This window comes from Alligator sinensis, unplaced genomic scaffold (assembly GCF_000455745.1).
Source record: "Alligator sinensis unplaced genomic scaffold, ASM45574v1 scaffold406_2, whole genome shotgun sequence".
NCBI classification, from domain to species: domain Eukaryota; kingdom Metazoa; phylum Chordata; order Crocodylia; family Alligatoridae; genus Alligator; species Alligator sinensis.
In genome coordinates this window covers 134,559-144,304 of record NW_005842543.1, presented here as the reverse complement: position 1 = coordinate 144,304, position 9,746 = coordinate 134,559, and positions in this window count along the sequence as shown.

Sequence of the window (9,746 nt, the reverse complement as noted above, 5' to 3'; positions counted from 1 at the left end):
GTTGTAACGCCAGAGGAGCCCCGGAAGGGTGGCACCACAGAGGCAGGACCCCTGGCAGCACTGAGAGTCCTCACCATGGCTTGCAGGTAGTCCTTACCTTTTTCCTTTTTTGGTGGAGTCTGCTCCCTCCTGAGGAAGAGACTCTCTTGCTGCCCTGCCTGCTTCCACCTGCGCAAACACCGGCGTGCCCTTACAGTGTGTGCCTGTTTGCGCGCTCTGTTCACGCGTGGCTCAGGAGCACGGCTCCCTGCCCGGCTCAGCAAAGAGGGATCTGGGGGCTTCCCCTCCGGATCCTCTGCAGCTGCGCCAGCTCCTGCCCCACTTACCTTTGGGGGATCAGCTGCTGCTGCCCCCCCTGTTGCTTCTCAGCCTCTGCCGCCTCAGGAACGTTGCAGGGGGCACACGTGTGCTGAGAGTCCGCACGTGTGCCCAGTCAGCCTCCTCTCCCTCCTACTGCAACCAACTGTTAAGAGGGATATTACTGTTAAGAGGGCTAGTATTCCTTTAAGTGATCCACAAGTTTCAGAGGATGGGGGTACCCGTATGCGCATGCACGTACACACACACACACACACACACACACACACACACACACACACACACACACACACCCCCCCCCAGGAAGTTCCAATAAGGCTCTGCTTATTGGAATACAGCCAGTTCGTGAGTTGTCAGTCAAGCAAAAAACACACACAGCGTGAGCAAAGCTGCATGTCCTGACAGCTCTGATTTAATCTGCAGGGAGCAGTTCCAGTCAGTTTGGTTCTTAATCTGCTTATGCTTGCACTGATGTCTACAAGAGAAGTCCACTTTTCAAGGTTTGCATTGTTTCTCTTTTGGAGAATGATCAGCTGATCGAGCCAGCACAAATGTAAAACAAGCACTATTCAATGGTTGTCAGTCTAAAGCAAAATTATCACTATTTTATATTCGTAGTGTATGATTTTTATCTCTGAACATGAAACACTGAGATTAAAGTCAATTTTCCCTCTTAATACAGAACATGCATATTGAGGGATTATTATCCACTACATGAATGTTGTCAACCAGGGGTACTTGAGAAGGCCCTAGGGGGTTCAGTGCGGCAGGAGGGGATGGAGCGCCACAATGTTCAATCTTGAGCTGCTGCACAGGCACCACCTGCCCGGCCGGACATGGGGGCAGGAGAAGCTTGTACGTGGAGGCTGTCACAGCTCCACGTTTGGCTGCACACCACCCCCGTCCCTCCCCCACCCACCCTGCCGAGCGGCTGGGGGTACACTGCTCCGCCTCTGGCCACCTTGGGGGTACAATGATCGAAACAGTTTGAAACCCCCTGTACTACATGATGCGTAGAATTGATTGCTTTAATATTTTATTCTGTCTTGTAACCCACTAATACCATTGTAGTAAAAATTAAAGATGCAAATTCTTTCTAACCATAAAATATAGTTAAACAATGTTGTTAAAACAGTGTGGAGCCAAATATCAATGAATTTATATCAGATGAAAAACAATGTGTCCACATACAATCTTTCATAGAGTCAAGTTCTATTTGGTTCAGGAGATAGGTAAATGGAAGCAAAGCAGCATAAAAAGCAGAGTTTAATGACTGATGCAAGGTTCATACGTGGAGTGATCAAACATATCTTCGTGTGGAATGATCATGGGGTCCTGGTCCTCCATACCTACTGGAGAAGATACGAGAAACTATTTTAAAGGTTAGAGAGCCCCTGCAGGGGAGCCAGGTTACAACTAATGTTGGGGCTGCGCGTGTGTGTCTTTCACTCTGTCCCTCACACAAGACTTGGATTAACAATCAAAAAATGATCTGAATTCTTATCAACTGTCTAAAATGCAAAACATACAATTGAAGTCTTATCCAAAGCAATTAATATGTATATTTGAAGTTGTTAAATATTCTTAGCAGTAACTGTTTGCATATTTCAGTATGTTTGTCTTGAAAAACAATTCTATATACAAACCCTGATATGCAACTGCAGTTATCTGTCACATAATGCTGATAAAGACTAGTTACTTAGTCCTTAATACTGTGATATAACAATCACATAGACACAAAACTACCTGCTAACTCCACTGCTGGGAAAGCTAAGTTTTAGCTGTAATAGACATTAATAGACCGTACAGTTTTTTTCAGATGGTAACTCTGGATGCATCTACATGTGTGTTATACTGTGGATTAGACCATTTGCTATGCAGCAAAGTGTCACTATCTACACATGCTGCAGCATTAGGTTGCAGTAAAAGTAATTAACTCTGCCATTAGATAGCACTGTATATACTGACCACACATGCAAACACCTTAAATGAACTTTAATGTCACTTTAATGACCTTAAATACACTTAAACTCGCATATAGATGCTGACTACGGGTGTAAATTGTATCTAGTCAGGCCAACCAGCCAGGGGCCAGACTCCTGCCTACCACCTAGCCACATTGCTCCGCACTTGCAGCACCCTCATGCCCCAGCCAGCCCCTTTGCCACCCAACACCAGCCACCCAAAGCCTGGGATAGATCACCCAATCCCTCTGCCAGCCCAGGCCTACTCCTCCCTTGCTCAAACTACTGTCTCAGGTGCACGTGTAGATGTTTATTCTGGTTTGATCTGCTCTGGAATTTATTGCGTTGCATTAGTTTCACATGTAAATGCACTCTCTGACTTTAATTTGTCATTCTGGCCCTACCACCCTTCTCCTGAGGAATGTCTTGATTTTTAGGGAGCTTTTTCATTCATCTCTCAAGAATATGTCAAGACTTGCCTATTTATGTTTAACGAGATTAGTCTGTTGGAAAACTGGATTCATTCAAATATTTGGTCCAGTGTTTATGGTCTTTGAATCAGTTTTCACAGAAAAATAGGCAAGTCTTTTTTTAATCAAAATTGAAGGTGTTTGCACATCTTTGTTATAATCTTAATTCAGCCTTCACTTTCCCATGTGATTTTTTTCCCCCTCATTTAGTAGTTTACCTTTTTATTTTAAGCACCTGCCCCCATGTGGCTAGATCCATGGCAGACCCCTCCCCACTCCCAATGTCAACAGATTGGGGCTGAGCCCCACCTACTCCATGCATTGGATTGGGCCACCACAGCACTCATCCTGTGTGCCAGATACGTGCCACCAGCTGGACTTAGTGCGGCATTCTGATGTATCATTGGAACCTGATGGGCACACCTGATTATTTCAGAAAACCTGAATGGCATCCCTTTCCAAACTGTTAAAAATACTAAACAACAGAATCCCAAATATGAAACCTTGAGGCACCTTCCCATCTTCTGTCGCACTGAACATTTAACCATGTATTCCTATACTTTATTTCCTGCCTCCTACCTATTTCTGATCCAAGACAGTACTTTGCCTGTCACCTCATGACTCTTTAGGTTTTTTTAAGTGCCTTTGGTGGAGGACCTTGTTGAACAGTTTTGAAAATATCAATTCATAATTAGTTCTTTATCTGTTACTTTTTTAACGTGTTCAAAAAATTTTTACAGATCAATGACAGTTTTCTTTTGCAGAAACTATACTGGTTGCATCCTAAAGTATCATCTTCCAGATATTTTGTTCTGTTTGCAGTTATCATTTGAGTTAATTAACCAGGTACAGACACATGGCTCACAGTTGTTTCATCCAACTGTGAATATCCTCCTTTGAAAAATCTCCTTTCTGTTGAATATACAGTATTTGCTGCCCTCTCATCCTCCAGTATAAGTTGCTTTTAATGATAAGTAGCATATTTTTGCTAACAGTTCAGTCATTCTTATTCTTTTGAAATTCTTGGCCGTACACTATGGGACAAAAGATGGATGCTGTATGACTAATTGCATTTAAGGCCACTTGTACATGTGATGGGGATTTAGTTCTCCCGAAATTGAAATGGTGGGTTTTTAACTGTGTCGATTAAAAAACCACCATTTCAATTTGGGGACTTCCATCACTGTGATGGCCTGCCTTCAGCTCATGCCTCCAACCCCTAGCCACAGGCAGGCTCTGCCAGAAAAAAAAAAATAGCAGCCCCTCGCCACATTTTTTCCCCCCCGGCCCCTGGCAGAGCCTGCCCACGTGAGCTGCTGCTGGGTTGCACAGCCCCTGAGCTGCAGGGGGATCTGGTGCTTCCTAGGTGGCCAGAGAAGGTGGTGGGGATGGTGCATGGGGCACTAGAAGCCATCTAAGCCTGAGCTTCCCCAAGCACGACTGGGCTTCCTGTACCCTATGCACCGTCCCCGCCACCTTCTCCAGATGTATCGCTGCAATTTGTTACATAGCAAACTATAATACATTGGATGTGTTTCCTGCCACACTTGTACAATGTGACAAAATTAAAATGAAATACACCGCCACAGGTGTAAACAGTGATGCCATTAAAGCGGTGGAAAAGGGCAATTAAGCCACTTTAAAGGCCAATTTCATCATGTGTACAAGCACCCTAAATTCTTAGTTTGTTACAATACCTTGTCTCTTGACAATTCAGGTCCTGATCTTTACAACCAGAAAATAGCAGGTCTAGAGAAGGTATCTTCCCCACATTCTCTTTGGTAAGGACTGATAAGTGGAAAACTTTATTGACAATGCCCTTGTGTTTATTAACGTGTTTACTTCAACCACTCTTGATCCAGCAGAACAAAAAAGTCTTTTTACAGATCCTTGCTTGGGATACGCTTGTTGTTTGGTTGTACGGTATATTTTAGTGATTCACTTCTCAATCTTTTCATTTCCTGATTTCCCGCTTTACACTGTGTGCTATAATTTACACTTATTTGTTGAGTTCAGTAGAATTAGCTTGCCAAATTTCAAAATTTTGGCTTGAATAACCTTTTGACTCTTGGCATTCAGAGAGGCTACTATACTACTTTTTTCCATTTTGCTCAGAGTTATGCAGGCCTTCTGGGAGAAAGAAATCTGTCCAACTGAAGATATTTAACACTTAATCTGCAATAATGAGTTGAGTTTGATGCTTAAATTTAACATTTAGGGGCTAGGCACTCTCTAAACCTCTGATCAGCTGCTATCTCTGGAGATACCTAAAGTCCCCATGGTCTGTAATTTTTCTGCCAGTGGACGTGTGCAAAACTGCTGAAATTGTGAGGCCAGCCAGTGGCTCAGAGCCCTAACTCTCACCTAGACCCTGGCTAGATTCTCAGACTAGGTATTCACCTGCCTATTTGATCCAGTAGGTATTCTCCAGGTATGTCTTCCAGGGTCCTGCACAAGAGGCAGCTAGTAGTCCTTGGGGAAGACTATGTCCTCTTCCATTAGACTTAATTCTCAGAGTACTCAGCAATGTGATAGAAGACCTGTTGGCAAATCCCCACTCATCTGATTTGGAGTAGGGACTTAAACCAAGGTCACCTATGTCTCAGTGGAGTGTTTCAACTATCAGGCTATTGGATGTCTTAGGACGACAAAAGTTTTCCTCTTGAAGCTGTTCCGTTTGGCACAATGAATATTTATTTATACAAAGAGAAAAAGAATGAGGGATTCAATAGCCAGTGGAACATGGGAGAGTCAGGTTCAAGTCCCCACTCTAATGTGCATTTAATTATTTATACTTAGTGGAACAATAGCAGCAGGAAACCCTGAGAAACCCTTTCCCCAGAATATCCAGTAGTCTGGCAGTTCCATTTGATTTTCTTTTAAAAAGTCTCTGCTTCAAATGATGCAGGGTGAGGATTTTAAAACAGATCTCCCACTTCCATTGTGGGCGTTCTAGCTATTGGATGCTATGGGCAGGGGGAGCTCTCCTGTTGCTCTTTAGAAAGGGATGACCTATCTTAGGTGCCTAAATCCAGGAGAGAACTGAGCATCCTAAATGGAGCTAGATATGCCTCTCTGGCCTGCAGTTTGGTACTCATTTTCCTTTGACTGATGGAGCTTAGTACCTGCTTCTCTCCTTGGCATGTACTGTTGGCTAGCTTGGGCAGCTACCTGCTTAGGTTGTTGACTTTTGTGAATCCCATTCTTAAGTTCCTCCCTGTGCATAAGGCAAGGAGTCTGGGTGCCTATTTTGAGACTGTAAATTCCACTGAACACCAGAGCATTGGAACAGTTAAGTCTATGTGGATGTATTCCTTAGGGCTAGGTCCACTGAAGTACTAAGTATTTATAGCTCCACCTAATTTCTTTGGGAGAAGTGGATGCCCTAATCCTAGGTTTTTCAGGATAGCTGCTTATAATTTTTAGACACTTCATAAAAATTAGGCCATACTGAAAAGACAGGAAGCCTGTCAGAACCAGGAAGATAACTTAGATTTTGTGAATCCCAAGTGTGCTGCTTTTGATTTAAAAACATCCTCAAAAACTCTTTTTTCCCTCCTGGTGTACTTCCACAGGACAGTACCCATAAACAACTTGCTAGGCTAAATTATAATTTTCTTGGGGGACAGAGTACTACTTAATAAATTATGTGTGCCTCTTCATACACCATTTTCAGTTTTCTTTTTGATCTTCCTTGTCCAAATCAGCCACTGTCTTGTTTTAAATTGTGATATCTGTTGAATGAATAAGGCATTATTGCTGTAGGCAATGCATTAATTTTGGGAAATAATTCAATAATCAAATAATTCTCTTTTATCAAATATTTCTCTCAATAGTCTCTCCAGTTTGTATTATATACTCGGCCAATGTGATTATCTTTAAAGGAGAAGTTTCAAAATTGATCCAGTTGTATTGTCTGCAAAACTATTTGAAAACAAGAACTGAAAGTATCTTTATTTCTAGACAAGATCCTTTTTTAAGCCAATTTTCCTTTTTTTTTCATTCCAAATATCAGATGTGTATCAGATGTCAGATTTGTATTTATAAATTACTATGTAAATATATTTTGAGCAAATTGTATTCTCTAAATCTTTATTAAATCTTCAGGTGACAAGTCCTTATCTAGTAACTGACATACTCTTACGTGCAATTTCACTCACTCTGGTTCTCAGTTGCTTGCATTTTGTAAGTTCTTTGCTCTGGCTAGTATTGCAGAAAAAATGGTACTTCTGCTGTGGCAACTGACACTGTCTTAGCAGCATTTCTGCAGTACTAATGCTTTTTTATTTTTGATGTGTTGCCATTCCCTAATGCCTGCTGTTACATGACCATGACATTTCAGCAGAAAATTGACTTCCCTCAGTTTAGTTTACCTAATCATAGATCAAACACCACACACCGGATCCAGGATCTGCCTCAAGGAAAAATCTCTATCTTCCATGCCAGTAGGCTGTAATCATGCAGCTAGCTCTAGTCTTCTCTTCTGCTGCCAGCCTAGCTATCAGGCTGCTCTGTTCAGCTAGCTGATTAGACCCTGATTCAATAATTAGAATATTTATATACTCCAGTTGTTTTTTAGTTTGAATGTTGTGTGTGTGTGTGTGTGTGTGTGTGTGTATGCTTCATGAAATTCAGTATTGTGTCTGAATGGATTGGAGCACTTGCAGAGCTAGGCTGAAACAAACATGTACACTGGTACACTTGGCTATTGTGCATGCTCAGACCATTTGTCATTTTGTTTCAGATATGCATGCCCATTTAGTATACATCATTTTAAATTCATTAACTGAATATTCATATGCAAAAGGTACACAGGTGGCCAATTTCCAAGGTGAGGGACCTCTTTTCTGGCCAGTCTGTGTATTGCCATTTTTTACCACAATGTTTTTTTACAATCTCACTGGTTCCTTTGCCCTCAGACTTTTGACTGCTCTGTTCAAGCATTCTGTATTGCTCATGCTAGTTTAACGAGGTGTCTTTTGGTGGTTTCCATCCCCTCCTTCTCTGAGGGTTGCATAGATAGAATTCTTCTGCAAGAAAATTGGGTTTAACAAATAATAGAAGGCTATTTTCTCAGATCTGGTTAGAACTCTTGAGAAAAGGATGTGTTTGACTCATAACTTTGGCCAAATTCTTTTTTTACCTTACAGAACATAAATGTTAATGTGTGAAGAAGTAAGGTATTTTGTTGCTCCTGTGTTAGATGGGAACTTTGTCATACGTCTCATGGGCTCTCTCGTTTTCAAAGTATTTTCACAGTTATGTTCATTGCAAGCAGTGCCTTCATTCTCCAGCATCTGATGAAAATATGGGAAGAGAACTCAACCCTCAGATACTTTGCGGATGAAGACTACCATCCTCTGAGGGCCATCATAATATTGCTATAAAACCGGTTCATACATCATCGTCACAGATGCCAAAATACCATGCTTTTCACCTGCTAGATCAAAGAAGGGTAGAGAGAAGCCACCCACAGGCTAGGTACAGACATTCAGGGAAGTTAGGGGTAGGTTAGATCGCATTAAAAATGGCAACCTGATCTAACTTAGTTCACTTTACACTAGCTAGGTGGATCAAAGTGTGAACTGTATAGAGACTGAGGACAATTAGATCAGTTTAAGAATGGCCAACCCAATCTAAGTTAGGTGTACCTCAATCCTTCCTGTGGACCCCACCTGCCCCCCAATTCCCCCAAGCCCCCCTCCCTCCTTAGCTCTTCCCATCCTGACTTACCTTAAATTCGGTGGCCATTTTTTATTTGATCTAACCTCCCCAAATGCATGCAGCCATTGGTATTCAGTTTCTACTGAAAGAATTGCCACTTTTTCAGGAGAAACCAGGGTATCTGGGTTTAAAGAGTGCTAAAACCTGTCTCTATAGGGTTGCCTAGAGCTGAGGATGGAGGAGATTTTCTGATCCCCAGCTGCATGTGACCATTCCAGCACATATAGCTGAGGATGGGGGAGAGTTCGGTGTCTTTCCCCACTACTCCGCAGAGACCAGGAGGAGTGGAGTAGCTGCTTTTCCCCAGACCAGGGTTGCCCTGTTATGTGGAAGGTACAGGAGCAGGGGAGAGTGGGCAGCTGCAGGATGGAATGCCTGTATGATCCTTCTCCCAGAAAGATTACTAGCAGTGGAAATGTCCCACAAATTTCCACCACTAGAAATAAACACCTGTGCATACCTAGAATTGCTTTAGTAGCCAACATGAATAATGCAATGAGCTTGCCACCCATTAGCAGTTTGCAGTTTTCCTTTATATTTCTGAAGCATAAAACCCATATATCCCTTTATTCAAAATAACATAGGAAGAGAGATTCTCTTAAAGGTGTATAGAATGATTCTCAAGGCATATTAGGGATCATAGGAAAGTAGGGCCAGAAGGGTCATCTAGCGCAGCCCCTGTTCAAGACAGGATCTTCCCTGACTAAGCCAGCTGAGTGACTGTCCAGCCTGCTCTTGAAACTTCCAAGGATGTTGATTCCACAATTTCTCTAGGCAATTTGTTCTGATGTTTGACCACCCTCATAGTTAGAAAGTTCCTCCTAATTTTCAACCTACATTTCCACTGCCACTTTTTGAAACCATTGCTCCTAGTCCTCTATGGTTACAGAGAAAATCCTATCTCCATCCTCTTTATAATTACTTTTCAGGTATTTGAAGACTGTTATCAAATCGACTCTTAGTCTTTTCTTGTCTGGACTCAATAACCCTACCTCTTTCAGTCTTTCCTCCTAAATCTTGCTTTCTAGGCCCCTAATCATTTTTGTTGTTCTTCACTGGACTTTTTGCAAGCTCTCCTCATCCTTGAAGTGTAGGGCTCAAAGCTATACGCAGTATTCCACATGAGGCATTACTAGTGCTAAACATAACAGAAGAATCACTTTCCTTGATTTGCAAGGAACATTCCTGTACAAGCAAGTACGATCATCTATGCCACAAGAGCATGCTTTTGGCTCATATTCAGTTTATGGTCTACTGTAACCCCCAGGTC